This window comes from Microcebus murinus, chromosome 8 (genome assembly GCF_040939455.1).
Source record: "Microcebus murinus isolate Inina chromosome 8, M.murinus_Inina_mat1.0, whole genome shotgun sequence".
NCBI lineage: Eukaryota > Metazoa > Chordata > Mammalia > Primates > Cheirogaleidae > Microcebus > Microcebus murinus.
Window position 1 is genome coordinate 79,885,267 of NC_134111.1, and position 22,972 is coordinate 79,908,238.

Below are 22,972 nucleotides of genomic sequence, written 5' to 3' on the forward strand. Positions count from 1 at the left end.
GCTACAGGGCCAAAGCCACAGTTTCACTTATTTAAGAAGAACAGTGCCTAAACTTTTCTATTCAAGTTATTTACAGTGCATAACTACATCAAACCTTAGTGCTAAAATAGGTTTAGGCCAACTTCAGATTTATTTCACTAAAGACCCCCCAATCCTTTGCTTTTTCACACACTGTTTTCAAGAATGTATGTACTTCAGTTTTCTGTCTTATACATTTTAACATCCACACAAATATCACACAATTACGAACAATTTTAATGTCACTTTAATCTCTTTTATATTTTTTAAAGGTCAATATGATTTGGTCTTTACCTGAAACAAATCTTAAAATTAAACTATTTTATTCTTGAAACTTTTCCAGCATATTTTTAAGATTTCTTCAAGTCTTTCCATTTAAGTAAGAGATAATTAAATGCAGGGGAAAACTGCCTGATCATTGCAGTGGTTGTATAATTTATTTTTTTTTCCACTGGGCAATGTGCTTAGCAACTTGCACATTAAGCCTTCTATTAAGATTATATTAATATCATAAATATGCACAAAGGAAGCCACTCTGAAAGTTCAAAATAATAACAATAACCTTTCCCTCACATAAAACCTTTTATCTCAAGATTGCAATCCACTTCCCCAATAAGCATGAGTACCCTGCCCAACCACTTTTGCAAGGAGACGGTTAAAATGCCGCCTTCACTTTATTCGCTGATTCAATGCAGTGAGGCTCAGTGGAAAGCAAAGCACACACCTAATGTAATCATGATTTTAATTCTTAATGTTTCTGACAGCTGCATTTATAATCTTTAAGAGGACAGGACCTCGAGTCTGTAAAAAGCCCCCAGTGGATGTCTCTTTCCATGCTTTATTCTTTAGCCGTAGCTGGCAAGGGGGCGAGAGGGTGCAGCTCTGGCAAACTCCCACACATGTGACACGGACCCTCGTCGCTCACGAAGAGGCACATGTGCACACTGATGCAATCGTGGCTAGAAATGAATCAGAGCCCCTGGGGCAAGAGCCTGTGACTCACACTCTCTCAGGAGCCCAGGGGCACCGTGGCAAACCTGCCGTGTCAGGGCGGTCACAGAACAAAGCTCAGGTGAACAATGGACTGAGGCACAGGGAGAGGCGGAGGTTGATGCATTTGGTTCTGGGGCTTGGAATGTGTCATCTTGAGATAGTTCCCAGGTAAGGTGCCAGGAAGGGAAACTGGGCCTTGGCCTGGGTTATACATGCAAATTTGCTGGGGGATCCACAATGACTTCCTTTACTTCTCCAGGCCTCAGTTTCCTTATTTCTAAAAATGAAGCAATTGTATTTCCACACCATGGAGACTCCTTCCTCCTCCCACACCCCATGAAATACTCATAGTCATTATTTCCTGTTCCTTCAAGAGACATAAAGAATGTCATAAAAAGGAATTGTTCTTCAAAAAGTATTTCAGATTCTCAAAGAAGTCTGACAAGTTCTCCAGCAGGTTTCGGCACTACTTCTCCTGTTTGAAACAATAAACAAGCAAGAACAATGGAAAGGAGAAGTGCTTCTCTCTTCATCCATAAATACAGTCTTGTACCTCATTACAGTGTTTCCGTCAGTGACAGACTGTGTATATGAGAGTGGTTCCATAAGGTTATAATACCCTATTTTACTGTATCTTTTCTATGTTCAGATACACAAATACTTACCATTGTGTCGCAATAGCCTACAGTATTCAGTACAGTAACACGTTGTGCAAGTTTGTAGCCTGGGAGCAATAGGCTAAACCAGACAGCCTAGGTGTGTAGTAAGCTACACCGTCTAGGTTTGTGTAAATGCACTGTATGATGTTCACACAATGACAACATCCCCTAACAATGCATTCGTCAGAACATGTCCCGTCATTAAGTGATCCATGAGTGTACTGTAATGCTGGTGAAAGACATTTTACCGTCATATACACCTTCCTATGGACATTTCTCTGACAATGTCTAGTCTTCTAGAAACGCCTAACATGGAATATCCCTCACCACAATAGATACTTCTGCCCAGTCAGCACTTTCTCCAAGACATTATCCCTCAAAGCATCTTTTTCCTGGAATCGCATCCCAGGGAGTCATTTAATACAGAATTAACCAAAACCCATAAATCTGTCAGCCTCGTTTCTCACCTGAAGGAGAGGTGAAAAAGAAAGATAACCTTACCCTGCCTGGGCCAAGTTGATTTAAACTGAAGGAGACTTTAAATCAAATATAAGAACATTTGGGTAAGGGAGGCCAGGAAGGACCCTCAGAAGAGATCAGCACTGCTCAGACCTGAGCAGTGTCTGTTACACATGAATGTCCCAAGGTCTCCGCTGTGGCTTTGACAAAGTGGGAGGAGGAGAGGGTTTGTCCCAAATATTTCCCTTTTGGCCAGGCGTGGTGACTCAGGCCTGTAATCCTAGCACTCTGGGAGGCCGAGTCGGGCGGATTGCTCAAGGTCAGGAGTTCGAAACCAAATATTTCCCTTTCATTGATGCCACTGGAAACCAAGTGTTTGTTTGTCTGTTTGTTTGTCTGATTGAGTTTTACTGTGGAGGTTGTCCAAGATCTTAGTACCTCTCTTCACATGGGAGAACAAATCTCCCATCAAGTAACTGGAAAGAGCGGAGCTGCAGGTTGAGCCCATTTCAGGGTTTGCTTGTAACTGACACTATGTCGTTCACCCCAGACCATTACTGCAGGAGAAACTCCTTATAGTATCAGCCTCCTACTTTGCTCCGCAGCCACTTCCTGGAGTTCTTTGAAAGCTGTAAAAGAAAACAAAACCCAGATACATCACATCAGAAAGACAGGCACTAAAAAAACTTTGTGAGCTTAAGAGGAAACAAGTGTCTGAATAGGGGAGTTTTTAGATTGGGGTGAAAGAGACAGCCACAGGAGAAAGGGAAGTTGGCTCTTTCTATTTCCAGAGAAAACGGGAAATTATTTTGTTGAAGATTAAACCCATATCAGGGCTGAACCAGATCCACCAATTTAGTATTACTCTTTACGTTTATTGTTCCTCAAGTGTTTTGGCTTGGGTACTTTCCACTTGCAGCCAGCATATTAACTATATATCTAAAACTAACATTTGCAAAGCCAGCCAAATGGGGGGTCCATATTGGTTCTACAAAAGAATTCACCCTCCTAATGCACTGAAAACATGATTTATAAAAATAAATTTTTATCATAGAGCATTTCAGGAGCACAGTTATTATAAAAAGTGAATACTCCTGGACTCAGACTAGCAAAAAAAAAAAAACTAGCCAAATATAGTGTTACTCAAAGAAATTGCACATTCATATAGAAAACAACTTTATATTAAAAAGACTTTACTGTTCATGATTTAGGTTTTATCTAACCTCATATTATTTGCAATTGTGTTCATCCCACGGATATTGACACAAAAACCATCTTACTCTTTATAAATCAAGTCAACAACTCTCATGTGCCTTTATAGGCCCAAAATGGCAAGAGCTCTGTGAGAGGTATACTAAATATTCATAATGACATAAATTTCCTGTATCCACCAATAACCCAGGTCCTGCAGGTCATCAATGGATTGCTTTATCTCCTAACAATCCCCGTGATCTGTAGCGGCAATTTTCTAGATGGTAAGCAATGGAACGACCAACTGTCCAGGTTTTTCCAAGACTGAGGGAGTTCCTCAGTGAATGTAAGACCTTCAGTGTTAAGACCAAGATGGTCTCAGGCACACCTAGATAAGTCGGTCACCCTAGAGAGTAGAGGAGAAATGACATTATTAAACCATGTCAGGGTAATAAACACATGCTTGTCCTCCTCTTCTCTGTCTTTCTCTCTCTTGCCATTCCCATCCCATCTTACTCTCTTTGGGTAGCTCTATGTCACAGTGACTAAGAACCCAGACTGTGGCTTCCGAACAGTTATGTGTCTAAGTTCCAGCTTTGCCATGACTTTTTTTTTTTTTTTTATGTTGAGCAACTGACTTAATTTCTCCAGTCCTAATTCCTTATTTGTGAAATCCCGGAAACTATTAGGTTGTGATAAGTGAGAAAATGCATGTGAAAAACTTACCACCATGCCCAACACACATGTCACTCTCTATACATGTTCAGCACTACTGTCCCCAGGATCATGTCATTTTGGATACTTCAGACCTCCAGTGTCCTGGTTCTAGTGACATCGCTATCAGGCCACGCTATCAGCCAGCAGGGATTAAACTTCCCCCCACAGTGCATGTGCAGGGCCATATGCTGATCAATCCTTTGACCTTTCATCAGTATGAAGCCAAGAAATGGGTATAACTGAAGCAGCATCCTGTTCACCCAGAACTTTTCCAATTTGTCCTATCCAGTCTCTTCAACCAACATCCTTGCATTATATTTCACATATGTATGATGCACACACCAACACACAGAGACACACATACCACAAAAACACACAGAGACACATATGTGGAGGCGTTTATACTGCTGAGCTGAAAGAAGCCAAATAAACATTTTTTTCCTTTGTTTCTTGACTATTTAGGAAATTTGAGGACAATGATGTGGCACTAAAGAAGAGAATCAGAGCACAGGGCTGGGGTGGAGGAGGAGAGGAAGCACTGGGAAGAGAATGTGCAGAAAGAAGATTTTTTGGTTTTGGCCACAAAGTTCCTGATAAAAGCAGCTAGGAAGTCCCACCGCTCCAACGTGTGTGAAACCCTGGTGATTTCCTTGGGGATCCCCACATCAGGGCACCTCTACCCTCAGAATCAGGAGGAAGCTGAGCTAAGAAAATTTTCAGAGAGGGGGTGGGTGGGTGACTCAAGGGCTGAAGACATGCCTGGACAAGTTTCCAGGTGGGCTTCCCCTCCTGCTCTGACCCACACAAGCCTCAGCTCAGTCCAGAAGGCGATGCCAAGGCCAGGGATGATTGCTGATTGCTGGGATTTTCCTTTGTCTCTCAGTTTCCTGCATTTGAAATGAAGGAATCTGAGGCTTTCTGTGCCCACTCTTGTTGTCTGGGATTCTTTCCTCAAGAGGTGTTCTTGAATTTGTGAAGACTGGCAGGAAATGGTGTGAGTCATGGCTTCTGAGCAGACAATATTCGTCTTTAGAAATTCCCAGAGATATGACTTGTTTATAGGAAAGGAAACAGAGCTATTCTGAGCTGCCAGGGGAAGAGGAAAGCACTGCTCATTTTTTAAAATACTGTGTTGAAAGGTCATACAAGTGGCTAGAGTGCCAGTAAGAACCTGGTATAGACACTGATGTTAACAGTTCATTTGTCTACATTTGAGAGGGTATTTTTGGGCTTGGCATTTTAAAAGGCAAGTTCCATGGCATTGAAATTCCACTGTCAGCCTTAAGCCCAAAGGCATAAATAAGCAGGCTTCTAGTGGGAGCCAGTGGGGTGGGGGGGCAGGAGGTTGAGGGGGTTGGGGAGGGAAGGGGAGGAGCACATACAAAGAAACCACCTTGGACAATTTCCTAATTTCATGTTTCATGAGCGGGCCATTGATTTTTTTTCCCATATTACATATACTTCCTCTAATGTCTTTCTGTGATATCAACTGTAATTACCTTAAAGAATTGTTCAAAGCCACCGACTTTGGAGAATGTGCCCAAGGAGAGAAACTCAGGAGGATTCCTACTCCTACAACCTTTGCTTCTGTGTTGGCCCACACTCTTGTGCATTTGGTTTGGCCCTGATATGTTCGAACTCATAAAGGCACCATTTTCGCATTTGTCACTGTTAGCAGAGCCAGTCAGCTGACCACAGTGATTGATTTCCAAGGAGAACATTATCCACTGAGTATTCACTGATTCAACAATAATTAACCTTCTGTGATATTTCATAGATACTACATCTGATAAAATCAACACTTTTTCCTAAGTATAATGTAAATATTTCAATAGGAATAGGAGGATGCCCTTTCAATGTGATAAAGATGCTCTTGGCTTAAAATAAATAAAAATTATACTTAATGAGTAAACATTCAAAATCAGAAACAAACACAAAGAATGTCCTTTGGTATCATTATCATCTTCGATTCTCTGGCTAATGCAATAAGTTGTGAAACAAAAGGAGTAAATTTTATGAATTAAAATACTAAAGTACTTGAAAACTACACAAGTATATATCTAGAAAAATTAAAAGAATTAGCTAAAAGCTTTCTTAACTAATAAAGAGTCATAAAATGGCTTGGAATAAGATAAATACCTAAAAAGCAATAATATTCCTATATACTGGCAATAACCAGATAGATAATATAATGAAAAAGAAAAGCTATTCAAATAGCAACAAATATATAACATCTACAAACGCAATGAGAAATATATTAAAAATTTTAAAACCTTGATTAAGAGACTTAATTCTAATAATTAAGAGGAATAGTTATATTTTTACTAGATGAAAAAATTGAACATAAAGTTGTCAAGGTTCTCAAACTTATTAAAAATAATTCCATCTAAAAATCTGAAAGGTTTTTCTTGGAAGTCACTAGAATTAGCATCAACTAATTGCTAATTGCTTTGTGCTTATCTTATAACAAGGGCTCAAAACTATAAACAGGAAAAGCTAGCAAAATGGAACAGAATAGAGAACCCAGAAATAAAATCAGGTACCTGCAACCAACTGATCTTTGACAAAGCAGACAACAACATACACTGGAGAAAGGAAGCCCTATTCAATAAATGGTTCTGGGAAAACCAGATAACCACATGCAGAAGAATGAAACAGGACCCCTATCTCTTGCCATATCCAAAACTTAATTCAAGAAGGACGAAAGACTTAGATGTAAGGTGTGAAAACTTAAAAATTCTAGAAGAATACATACGGAAAACTCTTCTCAACATTGGCCTAGCAAAGAATTTATGACTAAGACCCCAAAGGCAGATACAAAAACAAAATAAACAAAGGGGACTTAAATTCAAATGCTCCTGAACAGCAAAGGAAATAATCAACAGAGTTAATAGACAACCTACAGAATGGGAGAAAATATTCACGAACTGCACATCCAACAAAGGTCTAATATCCAGAATCGGCAAAAAGCCCAAACAAAGCAGCAAGAAAAAAACAACAACCCCATTAAAAAGAGAGCAAAAGACATGAACAGAAGTTTTTCAAAAGAAGATAGACAAGTGGCCAACAAATACATGAAAAAATGCTCAACATCACTAATCATCAGGGAAATGCAAATTAAAACTACAATTAGATACCCCCATACCCCTGACAGAATGGCCATTACTAAAAAGTGAAAAAAACGACAGATACTGGCGTGGATGCAGAGAGAAAGGAGCACTCATACACTGTTGGTGGAACTGCAGGCTAGTGCAGCCTCTATAGAAAACAGTATGAAGATTCCTCAAAGAAACAAATGTAGACTTACCATGCGACCCAGCAATCCCACTCCTGGGTATCTACCCAAAGGAAAAGAAGACATTTTTTCAAAAAGCCACCTCATTAGAATGTTTATCACAGCACAATTCACAATTGCCAAGATGTGGAATCAACCTAAGTGCCCATCAATTCATGAGTGGATAAAGAAAACGCATTGTGTGTGTACACACACACATCATGGAGCACTACTCAGCTATAAAAAGGAATGAAATAATGTCTTTTGCAGCAGCTTGGATGGAGCTAGAGACCATTATCCTATGTGAAGTATGTCCGGAATGGAAAAACAAACGCCACATGTTCTCTCTAATAATTGGGAGCTAAATGACAGGCACAGAGAGACGTAAAGGACATTGGAAAGCAAGAAGTGGGGAGGGTTAGAGTGAGGGGTAAAAACTTACCTATTGGGAACAATAACACTATTCTGGTGATGGGCGCACTAAAAGCCCTGACCTAAGCCTTATACAACGTATCCATGTAACAAAAACATTTGTACTCCCTTAATATTTTGAAATGAAAAAAGTTCTTAAAGATCAGTCTTGTCAGATATCAGAACCTACAGTCAAAACCAAAACTGTGTGATATAAATGTAAACAAAAGGAAAAATAATCAAATGCCCTGGAACAGACCTTCTTGTACATATGTGTCACATTTTACAGATGGCTTTACAGTTTACAAAGCTTTCCACTTGCATCATCTTTTGTTCTTCAGAATCACGTATGAAACAAGTAGTGTGATTATCCCCATCCTTTGTTCTGAAGAAACTGATACTCAAGTTAAGTGGCTTGCCCAGCATAATAAAACTAAGAGAAACCCAGACTTGAACCTAGATTTTCTGATTCCCCATACCAGAGCTCTTTTCAATTATATTGTTCTCACAAAGCAATGGAGAATTGACATTTATTTTAAATGATACTGAAATTTGAAGAAAAAAATGTTTATTTGGACTTGCCCCTTCTACCCCATATCCCTACTAACAACAAACAAAAACCTATAGTTGTTTAAAGATTTCAATACTGAAAGGCAAATTACTATATAGAAACCCTGGCCCAAAATATATATATATAAATAGATATGTTACACAGAGACATGAGACTGAACTAGTGTCTGTATTTGTCCCTCACGGAGCCCACTCACAAAGTGAGGAGCTACAGTGCTTCCTATTCACTTCTTCCTAGCCACCAGCCCCCACCCCACACCCCCATTCACCCCAGACGAACTTCCCATTATCACTAAGATGTAGCAGTCCCCAAAGTGAAATCGAAACCCTCCAGTAAATAACTGTTAAATGGAAGTGTAGCCACTCTATTTCTGGGGAGGGATAAGATAATCAGAGAGTAACTAATTAGAACATATTTAAGAGTGAGAACAAACATAAGTAAGAAAAGGAGGGCCAGGCATAGTAGCTCACGCCTGCAATACTAGCACTTTGGAAAGACTGAGTTAGAAGGATCACTTGAGGCTGGGAGTTCGAGACCAGCCTGAACAACATAGTGAGACCGTGTCTCTACAAAAAAGAAAAGAAAAGAAAAATTAGCCAGACACAGTTGCACATGCCTGTAGTTCTAGCTACTCAGGAGGCTGAGGTAGGATGATTGCTTGAGGCCAGGAGTTCGAGGCTTCTGTGAGCTATGATGATGCCACTGCACTCTAGCTCTGGTAACACAGTGAGATGGAAGGAAGGAAGGGAGGGAGGGAGGGAGGAAGGGAGGAAGGGAGGAAGAGGGAGGAAGGAAGGAAAGAGGGAGGGAGGGGGGAAGGAGGGAAGGAAGGAAGGGAGAGAGAGAAGGAAGGAAGGAAGGAAGGAAGGAAGGAAGGAAGGAAGGAAGGAAGGAAGGAAGGAAGGAAGGAAGGAAGGAAGGAAGGAAGGAAGGAAGGAAGGAAAGAAAGAAAGAAAGAAAGAAAGAAAGAAAGAAAGAAAGAAAGAAAGAAAGAAAGAAAGAAAGAAAGAAAGAAAGAAAAGTAATAGGCAGCTAATATATAGGGCACGCCTGCTATGTGGGACAATTACTCAACTCTAACATTGTAGCAAAAAGCAGCCACTGACAATAAGCAGGAATGATAGCCTTCAATGAATGGGCCTGGCTATGTTCCGGTAAAACTTTAATTTCCATAAACAGGCAGCAGGCGGTCTGTACTTTGATGACTCCTGTGTTAGGCAGTTTAAATTCATTTTCCTATTCAATTACCTTACCTCCTATTCAATTCTTAAGATAAGAAATCAGAGGTTACTAAACTCGACCACACCTGACATTAAGACGGGGACAGGTATTCTGCTCAGTAAGTGGCAGAGCTGAAATCAGAACTCAGCCCCTGTGACTCCAAAGCTTGAACACACGTAGTCTTCTTACTGGGCAGCCGCCTGTGACTCGGGGGTGCTAACTGGATTTTGTAGATGTGAAATCTCAGCAGATAGAATAGAAGAACCCTGAACAGGTCGAGTCTAATGAAACAGACATTTGTTGCTTTGAAGCAGAATGGACCTATGTGGGTGACCTGTGCTGCGATCATTTCCAGAGACAGGAGCTGTGGCCTTTCCCATTCGCCTCACGCGCACCGCCCTCAACCCAACCCCAGACAGGACTTCTGCTTCTCCTAGCTCGGAGCAGCGTGCAGTTGTGGACAGAGCTGAGTGCAGGGAGGGGGGGGTGGGGGTTGGAGGGGTGCAGGCAGATTGGTAGCTGTTTACGGAAACCAGGAAATCCTAAAAAATAAAGTGATTTAGAGCAACTCATGTAACTTCTTTCAGCCTAAGCTTCCCCTTTGTGTAGAATGGAAGTGTCTTTCCTCGTTCTTTTTTTTTTTTTCCAGGATGTCAGAATAATACAATAGGAAAAAAAAAAAAAAAGTCAGTATAAAGTTCACTGGGTACCTCAGGGATATGTGTCATTTGATGACATAGTCTTATTGTCACCTGATGCCTCATGATTTCAGCTGGCTCCAGTCCTTTGCATTTCCCTTGTGGCCGGGAATGTTGCTGTCCTTACATTTAACACATCTCTGTTGACGGACCAGCACTATTAAACTGGTGCTTTGACAACCACGTGGGCAAGAGATGAGAATATATGCCATGTAAAGGTGAAAGGACAGTGACTAAAAGGAGTAAATGAGCTTTTAAACGAGCCTGACACCATCCAGCTAGTTTTCATATCGCCTCCTGTGAAAAATCTTGACATATTGGTACATTGCTATGAGTTATTCCTTCACATGTCGGTGCATAGCAGCCTGATATTATTTGTTCTTGTAGAGTGCTATCTAGGACTACAAACCTATTTTATTTTAAGCTCAATGACATTTCATCAACAGTTAACACAGCATGGGTAGCTAAAAGTCACTTCAGGACAGTACACGAGGCTGCCAGGATTTTGCTGTCTTAGTTTTGCTTGAATAGATTTCTCCCTGACTTTCTCTACTTTTGATGGTTTCTGTTTTTACTCAGCTTTGACTGTTTTGAGCTGTATTTTTCAGTCCATTAGTACATATTATTTTACTTCACTACAAGATTTTTTTTTATTATCTGTAGCAGCAAAAACTAATTTGCTTCATTTGCCCACGTTAGCTATGCTGAAAGGGGAAGACCCTTCTCTCTTGGTTGTGTGCACAGGGAGTAGAAGGGAAAGGAGGTGGGGACAGGTCACCGAGGATTCTCTGGGGTGATTCCATCCTGGCGAACCTCTGCTCTGGGCTTGGAGAACTTGGCTCGAACAAGGCAGAATTCATGTTGAACCCTGAGCAAATTCTCTCAAGCTGGAACGAAGTCCCTCATGGTGCCTGGAATTTGATAATACTTTCTGGAAACTCAGAAACTGTTGGTCCTAATTTCAATTCAGCTATTGACATTCTGGTCTTTTTTATTTAAAGCCACAAAATTAACTGCTTGTTTTCTAGTTGTAGTTTAATTTTGTTTTGTTTTAAGCTCTCTTAGTTGATTCCTGCCTAATCAATAAGATCAGCCAAACATTTAATCTGAATCTGTCATGAATACAGCTGAAAAGCCTGGTGATTTTTCAATCTACTATAAGTGTAGCTCCTATGTAAACTCAGCCCACTTTCCAACACCTCTGTGACAGCTTTCTCAACTGTAATATGAGAAGGCACCTAGTTCATAGAATCACTGGAAGAATTATATAACAAACAAGACTACACTGTACTTTGTGATTGACAATATGCATTTTCTTAATAAAACAGTAAAATGCTATGCCTCCAAGAAGATGAACACTAGATTTCTTGGGTGTTCTGTGCCTTGCAGCATTTTGCTGGTGCTGACAAGAGTTTGTCAATCAGGGTGATTGTATTCATTAATAAAAGCAAGCATTCACTTTTGCAGCTCTGTACTGATTCTAATTTAGCCCTCTTTTAAAAAAAAACTGTTTATGAAAGTATAACATATATACCTAAAAAGGGTGTAAATGTTACAGTTTGATGAATTTTCACAAAATGAACACACCTGTGTAACCGACATACAGATGAAGAAACAAAATATTTCCAGCATCTCAGAAGCCCCTCCCCATGTGCCCCATCCCAGGCATACCTTCCCCCAAAGGAAACCACTCTCCTGACTTCTAACACTGTGAATTACTTTTGCCTATTTTTAAAATTTTCTGTACATGGAATTATGAAATTATATGGTATTAATACAGGCCTTTCTGAGGCTTACTTAAGCTTAGCACAGAAAGCAGGACTGTGTCTTTTCTAGGCTGACTTGAGGAAAGAGACCTGGAGAAGGAGGGTGAGAAGTAGAGGAACCATATAATTTGTCATCCAAACTGGGACACCTTTGAGAGTAAAAGAAGGTGCTATTCATAATGATGCTAGACAAAAGGCATAAACAGTGACTGTCCCCAGCAAACCAGGACATGTGGTCACCCCGGTGAGAAGGGAGGGGAGAAGGCAGCAGGGATACACACTAGCAGGCCAAATCTATCTTCCAGGTCCTGAAATAGAATCCATTCATGTTGCCTGAGATGTATGTGGGATTGAGGGCTGGGAGCACACGTCCTGAGGAGTGGTCACTGGTGAAACTCGGGTCAGCAAATACTTCGTGAGTTCCTGCTATGGGCAAAACACTGCAATGGCACCAAGATGGCTCAGGCACTGTCCCTGCCCACAGGAGCTCACAGTCTGATTGTGGCAGTAAGGCAAGCTCGCAAAGAGGTTAACCGTAAGGTAGCTGCCCATGGAAATACACCAAGTACTATAAGGATTCAAAGAACACATACAACTGTTGTATGGATTCCAAGGAATGAGAGATCATGTCCTTTGGGAGACATGGAAAAGGCATCACAGGGTAGGTAGTGTTTAACATGGTCTAGAATTCAGGGGTCCTCAAACTTTTTAAACAGGGGGCCAGTTCACTGTCCCTCAGACCGTTGGAGAATGTGCACTGTGGGCCTGGACGAATTGGCTGCTAAGCAGGACAGGCAGCGACGGCAAAAACACCCAGGGAAAAACACTCCTAGGCAGGCAACATGTGGCCTGCGGGCCATAGTTTGAGGACGCCTGGTCTAGATTCTACTTCACTGGTTCTCAACCTCAACTGCACATTGGGATGACCCAGGAAGCTTTTCTAACTCCCAATACCCAGCCAGTATCCCCAGGACAATTAAATCAGAATTTCTGGGAAGGGGACCCAGGCGTAAGTATTTTAAAAGCTCTTCCAGGTAACTCCAGCCAACAGTCAAGTTTGAGAACCACTATTCTAGAAAGATGAGTAGTCATTAGCTGGCAGGAAAGCTGGGGAAGAGAGGGGACCATGGAAAGAACAGCTGTTCATTAGTACATCCCATCTTCGGGAGGCACACAGAGAAAAATCGTCCATTGGGAATTAGATATGGAGGAAAAGCAGCAGGGCAAAAATAATTTAACCCACTTCAGGAAAAAAAATTAATTAATTATGAAACCATTTGCTAAGGCCAATAACAGGGATGGATGGGGAAAAGATGCACTGAACATCAAGGGAACTCAGAGTGGTGATAAATCCATCATAAATCTCACAAGCCATCGGATAACGTCTGTTCCCCACATTAGCATCCCATTAAGCCGCTATTAGTGATAGCAAGAAAACTGAATGAAACCGGCTTGCTGGGTTAGCACCAGCAGCTAGGGAGAGTTAACAAGCTGCAATCTTTCACTGGCACCTTTGAGGACCTGAGGTCCATTTGTAAAGAATGCTTAGAGGCCCCAAACCTTGACCTATCGTGCTCATGCTGCGGGAGTTTGGGGGCGCTGGAATTAATCACAGCAGGGACACAATTTACTGATCAATACTAGCCAATTAGAAGGCTCCCTGCTGCGGAAGAGTTCCCTTGGAATGCCAGATGACCTTTGCCCTTGACTTTTTGTGGGGGCAGATGTTTCTTCACCCCAGCTACTGATAAGGATGGTGTTACGGGGTGTTAGTAGCTCATTTCACACCATGCCAACCCTGCCAGGGCATATGGAGGCTGAACTTTTTGATCACCTAAACATGAGCCACCTGCCCGTGGAGGCTAAAGAAAGAAAGGGATGGACATTTCATCAGTAATTAATTCACAGCCATTGTGCCACTTATGTGAACTCAGCCCTGACCTTCAAGAAGCCACTGGTAGCACCGGAAAGTTAGGAAACTCCATCTTCATGGTGAGGTCACTATTGTGTCACTTTCCTGCTTTGTTGCTTCTGCTACTTGTTGGGAGAGAGGAGATTCTGGGGCTCGTAGAACCATCTAGAGGGAAGAAGCCCAATAGCTTCGGCTGCATCCCAAGATTTGGCTTGGGGACTCGAGTTAGAGTGTGGGCCCATGGCCCCCATGTTCCTCATACTTATGTGATTTTCTGCATTGTGAATGATATGTGATAGCTACTTGCCATTATTGTTTACAAGGTTTGGCCATTATTTTCTTAAATCAATTTTCCAGCATCACTACCAATGATTGAGAACACAAAGGTTCACTTCGTACTGACTCAGCACACAATGTGTCACATTTAGTGGTCCATAGACTAACTGTGATACTCAAAAAATATTTTTTCACACTGATATTTGACACAGGAAATGAAACAAATCATCAAACCAAGTTTTAACAAATTTTGAGATTCTTTATGAAAAACTAAATTTTCTTTGTCAGGAAACAGTCCCTCAAAGGAAAATAATATATCCATGTCCAAGAGACAAACTTCCTCATGAAGAATGTTTAGAGAAAGTTCTTCCTTTCATGATAATAAATCCATGTTTAAATTACCTCATCAAACGACAAAGAGTTCTTACAATTAACAGAATCAAAGAACTCAGGTGACAAAATGATAAATTTTCAGAAGGAAGCTACCCCTCTAGACATGGGAGGATATCAGAAATAATTTCACATTAACTGCATTAACTGGCAAATAGGTTTTCTGCAATGTGAATGACACCAAAACTAGATAACTTATTTTTATCTAAGAAATTTTAGACAAAATTATATTTAAGTGTTTTGATTTAAGGATATACACAGACACACAGAGACACATATGTAGCATAGTATATGGCATGCCTCTGAATGCAGATTATTCACAATGCTTGCCATTGTAGGGGGAAAAAACAGTACTTTTCCTCACCCATCACAAGAGTCACAGACAACGCTCCTATGGCAAAAGACAGCTGAGCAAGAGAAAAGCATAACAAATTTATTTAACAAAGTTTTGCTTGACATGGGAGCCTTCAGACGTGAAGACCCAAAGGTCCAGGGGAAACTGTGTTTTTATGCTAAGTCTGATGAAAGAAGAAGATAGCTATGGAGAAACGTGATTGGACAAAAACTGTATGGGCTCCTGGTAATAAACTGCAGGGGAACCCAGCAGGGCTTGTTAGTTCAGATTCTTCTTGGCCTGTCTGGGTAGCATTCCTTCCACCGGGGATGGGGCAGGACCCTCTGGAATGAGGGTCTTATGACCTACTTGGAGGCAAGTTGGTTGGAAAATTCCTTTATGGCCACGCTTCACACAGAAAGGTGGGGGAAGGTCAGAGGGTCCATGCCTCCAGGCCCTCTCAACCTCTTGCAGTTCAAAGTACTTTTTTCCAGGTAATGTTTTCAGGGTAATGTTTTCCAGGCCCCAACACCACATATTTTACCGCTTTTGTGCCCAAAGAAAGATATTACTCAACCTATAATTTCTGTAAAGAGGTATATTTGATGGGATCAAAAACAATAATGGATGCACTTGATAAAATTTCTAAGTATAATAGGCAATGTTATATGTTTATTATTATATTATATACTTTGTTATATATTTATATTTATTCTATTTATTGTTATTTATATATAACATCTCCTTTTTTATTATTTCAAAATATTACAGGAATACAAATGTTTTTTATTACATGGATGGCTTTTGTTACGCTTGAGTCAGGGTTATAAGTGTGCTCATCACCCAGATAATATTCATTGTACCTGTTAGGTAAGTTTTCACCCATCCCCTCCTTCCCCCCACCCCTCTACTTGATTTCCACTGAGTTTTACTTCCTTCTATGCACATGTGCTGATTGGTTAATTCCAATTTAGTAGCAAGTACACGTGGTGTTTAGTTTTCCATTCTTTAGATACTTCACTTAGGATAATGGTTTCCAGTTCCATCCAAATTATTGCAAAAGGCCTTAATTCATCCTTCTCCTTGGCTGAGTAGTATTCCACAAATTTCCTAATAGCCCAAACCTTAAGAGAGCCTTAAATAGTATAAGACAGAAAAGATAAACAAAGGGTAAAACTGTCACAACTGTGTATACCTACCAAAGGAAAATATTTAGCTCCACAGTCTATTTCCAATGTGATTAACAAAGCTAATAATCCACATTCAAAAACATGTAGTGTGGGTACCACGGGCTACATACAGGCTTTCAGTCTTATGATCAGAATAATAATTATGAATAACTTTTCCTGAATGCTTACCAAGTGCCGGGCACTACACTGAGTGTTTTGTATATATTGTGTGACTTATTTAACCCTCATTTTGCAGAGGAGACTCCTGAGACTCAGAGAAGTTAAGCAATCTTCCGAAAGTCACGCGACTGATAAGCGGTCAGGCTGAGGTCCCAGCCCAGGCCATCCAACGCCAGACGCCACACCCGCGATCATTCCAGGCACCACCTCAAAGCTCCACTGATGAGAGGCCAGTGGGTGGCACGCAGCTCAGGGTGAAAAAGTGAGTGAGGGTATTCACGCACAAGTCACACCCCACCATGACTAAAACAGTGTAACTTTTACGTCCTCCATTTGTTTTGCAGACATAAAGCCCAAATATAAGATGGTGGGACTCAAGTCTAAGACAGAAACTGCCCAGCACAATCTGCATTGTTGGGGGGGGGGGGGGGCGCTAGTCACGTGATCTGTCTTCTGCCTCTGCCTGTGGGATTCTAACACTCAGGCTCTGACAGAGTTAGAGCCCCTCGTCCCCTCGTCTCCCACACTACCCACTCCACTGTCAGCTTGACCATAGTGAACACCTTCACCAATACACAGCAAGGCCCTGCTAACAGGGAGCAAGACGAACCTGGGGCCCACACAGGAAGCCTTTTTCTTTCACAGGTCGGAAGCACAAAGATGGCGGCTTAAGGACACTAAAGGGTGAATGTAAAACCCCAGGTACTGTGCTTGGCACATATGAAACATGCACCAAATGGCTACTGTTGTTATACAGTTTTTATCTCCGTACTCTGTAACAGAGTTGAGTCATACGCCTTTAAAAATCTCTGTGCTGGACTCTAGTGCTGGGGAGACGAGAAGGTTAGCGCTAATGTAGTCTTGAGAGAGTGGCAGGCAGATGGAGCCCAGGGGACCCACATTGTGCTGGGAGAAAGCCGGATTCTTTCTGCCCTTCAAGAGGTGGCATATAGCAGAAAGTGAAATCATTTCTTGGATGACTCGATTATAACCTGTGACTTGTGTTGCTGGGAACGTTTGCCATCATAGCCTAAATTAAGTCAGCCCATTATTTCATGCAAGCCATTATTTTACAAAATTTTTAATTTTAACCTGTCATTCAGGTACTAAGTTTCCTAAAGCTACATGTTCCCACTTACCAACAATATCATTGCTTTGACATTATAAATATGAAAAGAGCTATTTTTTAAGAAAAACATTTTTGAGGTGATATATCATTTTCAACACACCCTATATATAAAGTTGCTGTGTTTCAGAGGTTATTTGGATTATTTTAATCTATTGAAAAAAAAAAAGCTAACACTATACTTTCGGACACTTCAGACTCCATTTTCTTTGCTTTGATGGTGTTCTTTTCTTCTTTTCTCCGCCTAGTTTTATCTCTGTTCAAAAGCAAGATTTTCCATCCTGTAAGTAGAAAATGGAACAACTTCTGGGTTTTGCACAGCACCTAGCTAGTTCCTCGGGATGTTCTTTGTTCTATTTTTTAACGTACATTTTTAAAGGTAATAATAAACTAAACTTTGACCTTTAAAATCTCCAAATAAATCAATCAGCAAGAGAAAGAACTAGGTAGAGAGCAGAATGGAAAACAAACATAGCAAAGAAGTCACAGAAAAGTCCTAAAATGGGGTGAGTGTGTGTGTGTGCCTTGTCCTTGTTCTTGTGTGTGTGTGTGATTTAATCAAGCAAAGTTTGAATAAAAGATATGAGGAAATAAGAAAAGTGGTAGGCGCTTTTCATAAGGCAAAGATTTGTAAAGCAAAGGGAAGGAGAAAGAGGCTGTGTCATCAGTCCCCTTGCCTTGGCACCTGTCTGCACCAGCAAGCTCTGACCTCTGCAGGGGTTTGGTCTCCACATTGTCACTTGGGTCCTTTGTTCTTAGTTGCAAAGTGCATTGTTTCCTATGTCTCTTTCTTTTCCTCTTCCTTCTTTCTTTTTCTTTCTTCTTCTCTTCCTTCTGTTCTTCTTTTTCCTTTTTCTCCCAAGACCCTTTGGTTTTACATCCAATTTGGTATAGAGGGTCTTTCCTGGCAAGCATTGTTTCTTCTCATGATACAGATAATTTTGTTTGATCAATATATGATTCATAAACGAAAACTCTTTCTGCTACCAGAGTTCCCTGTTGTACTGCGCTGAAACCTACAATGGCATCCCTGAAGTTGTCTTCACGCTACAATGAACACAGGAGCCAGGTCAAAGCCAAACAAAGATGAGCTCAACTGCCACCCATATTTGAGGCTAAGGGGAAATTACTTCTGAGAGAAATAATGTGTTGGCCTTAATTCACCATGAAAAATAAATGACTAATGTTAAATCTTTTGCTGAAGCAGACGTTGATGAAGAAGGGGCAGAGATAGGAAAGGGTGTCAAGCCCTTTAAGAAGAAGGGAGGTCTCTGCAGAGTGGAGAAAATTATACAGGAAAAAAAAATATTGCATTGAATGCCAACTGAGTGTGAAGTTTCACTTTGCCTTGAACTTGTTCTACCCTCCAATGTCAGGGATACACATAAAAGTGTCTAGTTATAGTCATTCAAAATCAGACAGAAAAATATTATAAACACCTATCTTAGAAAAATGGCGAGCATGGAGAGAGCTCACAGAATGAATGCCAGGCAGTTGTGGTCTAATTCAGCCTCACAAAAACGTGGCCTCACCGTTCTACTCTGGGTGGTTATCTGAATTTTTCAGTTAAATAATAAGAGCTAAAGAAGTTATTTAAAGAATAACTTTAAATAACTTTAAAGAAGCTAAAGAGTGTCTGGTTGAATCAGTGGTAGAGTTTGTCTGAACTGGCTCAATATCCTTAATAATTCTCTCCCTGTTGACCAAGAAGTCTAGACTTATCATCCAAATCTTCTCTCTCTTCCTCCCTCCCTCCTTCTCTCCCTTCCTCTCTCACATAGACCATAGGTTTGGACCAGCCAACAACTCCCAATTCCAACTCAGCTCCTGAGGCCCCAGCCCACTCCCATCTCCCTCAGGAAATTAGGCAGAGCTAGAATTTCCAAGTTTATCCCAAGAGAGTTGGTTGGGTATGACCCGCACCCTTGCTCGCCTAGCAAATGGAATTTCCGTGGTGGTGGTGTTATCTATGGATCTTCAGCATTCCCAGGAATTTAATGGTCCTAATTTGAACTGTACCTGTCTGACTCCAAAAGTCCATGGCAAGAAGCTATTGGTCATTTGCTAAGCACTAATTTTAATGTTGCACTTTCTCAGGAGGAGGATTGGTTTGGGAAACCAGAATTTGTTATCAAGATTTATTTTCCCTTTCCTCTCAGAAGCAGAAATTCATAGGAAGTGAAGAAAATTTGCTTTCAAAACTATGCAATGGCATTATTCCCAAAGCTGGAGATTGCCAAGGGTCTCCTTATATATATTTCCTCCATAATGCCAATAATGTACTATAGTGTTTCTATAAATAATAATAATAATGGCTCCACTTATTGAATGCTTATTATGAATCAGGCATTATACATTTATCAGTTCATTTATGGTCCAAACAACCTTATTATAGCCAGTCCAACTACTATTCCCATTACATTAATACAAACAATACATTTTTTTATTTCAGTATATTACAGGGGTACAAATGTTTAGGTTATGTATATTGCCTTTGCCCCACCTGAGTCAGAGCTTCAAGTGAGTCCATCCCCCAGATGGTACACACTATACCCATTAGATATGAATATACCTATCCTCTTCTCCTGTTGCCACCTACCCGACACCCAAAAAAAATGTCACAACTATATGCAAACAATAAAATTGAGACTTAGTGAGCTTGAGCCACTAATTAATAGAGACAATATAGGGTATGAACCCAGGCATTCTGACTTCAGAGTCTGTGAGTTTAACCACTACACTGTAATGCCCCATTCATGCTTCCAGACACTATGTAATGCCTCTACATAAATCTTTTACAATACAGCAGGAGCTCCTCACATGTAGCCTGTATCCAGATTTACTCAACTTCATAATCCCATAGAGCCTGCTCTGCAGGAAGATGGCCCACATATTTAGAAGTAATGCATGGAGTAGTCTGTACACAGAACACACCTTGCATCTTCCTGTTACACGATGTGTGGCCATGACCAGCTATAGTGCCATAGGACAGGTGCACTAAACAAGACTCTGCAGTGTCACTTGGAATAAACGAAAGTTCCTTTCTTTTATGTGGACCTTATACTGACTTGAGGAACCTTTGGGAACACTTACCTGGTGCTAACATGGCTGTTCTAATGGTTTTTAAACCATTAAATGTACATAACCTTATGTTTATAAAGAATGTTTATCTCACCTTAACCAGAAAGACTTTCTCTCTCCATCCCTCTCTCTCTCTCTCCCTCTCTCTTTCTTCCTGTCTCTGTCTCTCTCTCCCCCTATCCTTCTCCACACACACACACACACACACACACTCTATCTGCTTCCTTCTTGATCCAAATTAGACTATGCTAGGTACAGTTCCCAAACTTTCCAAACAGGAGAGATGTCCCAACACATTTTCACCAAGCCTGCATTCTCACTTCTTAAAGAGAACCAAGCTTGAAGAGGAAATGGTTGCTCCCCTGCTTAGCCTCCCCCAAATCCCTATCCTTCTCCCTGGAGCTCATGCTCCAAATATGAGCTGTGCTTATTTGACCTTTTCTGAAGCCCAGGTGAACTTTACCCACAAAGGAAACTTTTATGCTACCCTATCTACATCAGAAAGGAGATCTTTGTTATTAAGTTGCTACTTCTGGTGATGATGCTTTTAAAAGTGACCATAGCCCTTTTAGGTAACTTCAAATGTATTTGGAAATTAACTTAACAGAAAACATTGTGTACAACTGTGTATAACGAAGCCATTTCTCCACCAGCTATTTCAGTGGACCAGAGCCTGCTTATTTCAGAAGCCCCTGGATGCTTTAAGAATATTTGTCTCATTATCCCCATTATTTTTGCCTCCAGGGAACTGTCCCTAATAAACTTTGCTGTGTCTCTTCTCCTGGCTAGTTTTAATATGAGCCAGGGGAAAGATTTCAGAAAAGCATGAGTTCTTTTCTGCCTGGGCTTGCAAAATTGTCTTTTGCTGCAGATGCATCTGTTAGTAATGATTGAGACAATCTGTGCAGCATAAGACAACTTGTTGAGAGATGCCTCTAAAAAGACCCTCTTCCAATAAATGTTTAACCTCTTAGTACCTTTTCACAACAGCAGGATCTTGAATTTAATGTCCCCAGAAGACTAGATGATGCCTTCTCACTTAGCATGGCCATTTTAAAGTAATGCTTGCACCTTGGAACAAGAGATCTTTGAGAACTTCAGGGGCCCCAACACTATAAATATTATCTTAATGGATACTTCAGGTTCAAGTACCATTTCCAAGTTCTGACTCTCTTTGATAGACTTACAATGATTGAGTTTAATAAAAATGCTCTTTGAGAGGACTGGAATCCCTTGGCATTCTCTACATGGCCAAGAAGACCTCAAATCAAAAGCCAAATTTTTAGGAGGCTGAGAAGATCAGAAACACTCTAAATTAGTTTTCTTATCCACATCTCCTCTGTCTTAGTCCATTTGTGCTGCTATACAGGAATACCTGAGGCTGGATAATTTATAAAGAAAAGAGTTTACTTGGCTCACAGTTCTGTAGGCAGTACCAGAAGCCTGGCCCAGCATCTGCTTTGGGTGAGGGGTTCTGGCTGCTTCCACTCATGGCGGAAGGGGGGGGGGAGCCAGCATGTGCAGCAATCACGTGGCAAGAGAAGAAGCAAGAGGAGAGGGGGCAGATGCCAGGCTCTTTTTCACAACCAGCTCCGTGGCAACTATTAAATATCAGAGTGAGAACTCACTCATTACCATGAGGACAGTAACAAGCCATTCATGAGGGATCCACCCCCATGATGCAAAAACTTCTCACTATGCCCACCTCAGACACTGGAATCAAATTCCAATATGAGATTTGTAGGGGTCAAACAACACCATATTTAAACTATAGTATCCTCTTATCATCTTTTTGCCTCTGTCTGGAAATGAAGTTAGCACAGTTTCCAGTCAGAGATTTAGAGTAGTCTGGGTTTGAATACCAGGCCCAATGGTCCCACAACAAAACTAGAGCCATCTTTGGATGTCCATTTCCCTCATAGCTTTGTTTGCCAACTCATTAGCTGATAAGGTAAGTCCACCCACTCAAGCAGGGATTAGAGACTCTGAAAAGTGCAAGGTGATATGCCAGGAGGATACGAAGCCACAAAATACACATGGTACACTTTTCTGGAGTGCCAATAGTAGAGAAAATATTACTATTTTTAGAGTATTACAAACTAGAGTAGAATGCAAACTTGGAGTAAAATGCAAAATCCATGGACTTTTAAAATAAAAGTTAAAACTGCAAATACATTTTGAGCTTGAGGCAAGAGCTTCTGACTCCTTGCCTGGATCTCAGGGGGTCCAAATGTTTGTTTTCCTCCTCCATCAGGGACACTTTGATGGGTATTTGAGAAACACTGTCCTAATGTACCTCTCCCAGGGCTATTGACATTTTAACAAGGTACTCTTATTGAAAAAAAATCTATTACCAAAAAAATAATGAATAAAAAAAAAGAAAGAAAGAAATGTTTGCAAGTGTCTCCATATATTTACAGCATTACAGTTGTTTCTTCGTATCTGTGGGTTCCACATCCATAGATTGATTCAACTAACCATGAATTAAAAATATTTGAACAAATTTTAAAAATAAAAAATAACAAT

At 40.8% G+C, this 22,972-nt stretch overlaps 1 long non-coding RNA gene across 2 annotated transcripts in view; it reads right to left on the bottom strand.

The window, feature by feature from the left end:
• Positions 1-248: 248 nt before the first annotated feature.
• LOC142872379 (uncharacterized) overlaps positions 249-22,972 on the bottom strand; it is a 43,364-nt gene continuing 20,640 nt past the window's right edge. For both annotated transcript variants that reach the window (XR_012920609.1, XR_012920610.1), the window contains one exon: positions 249-2,758. This is a non-coding gene — a long non-coding RNA (uncharacterized LOC142872379). The remainder of the gene's footprint in view (positions 2,759-22,972) is intronic.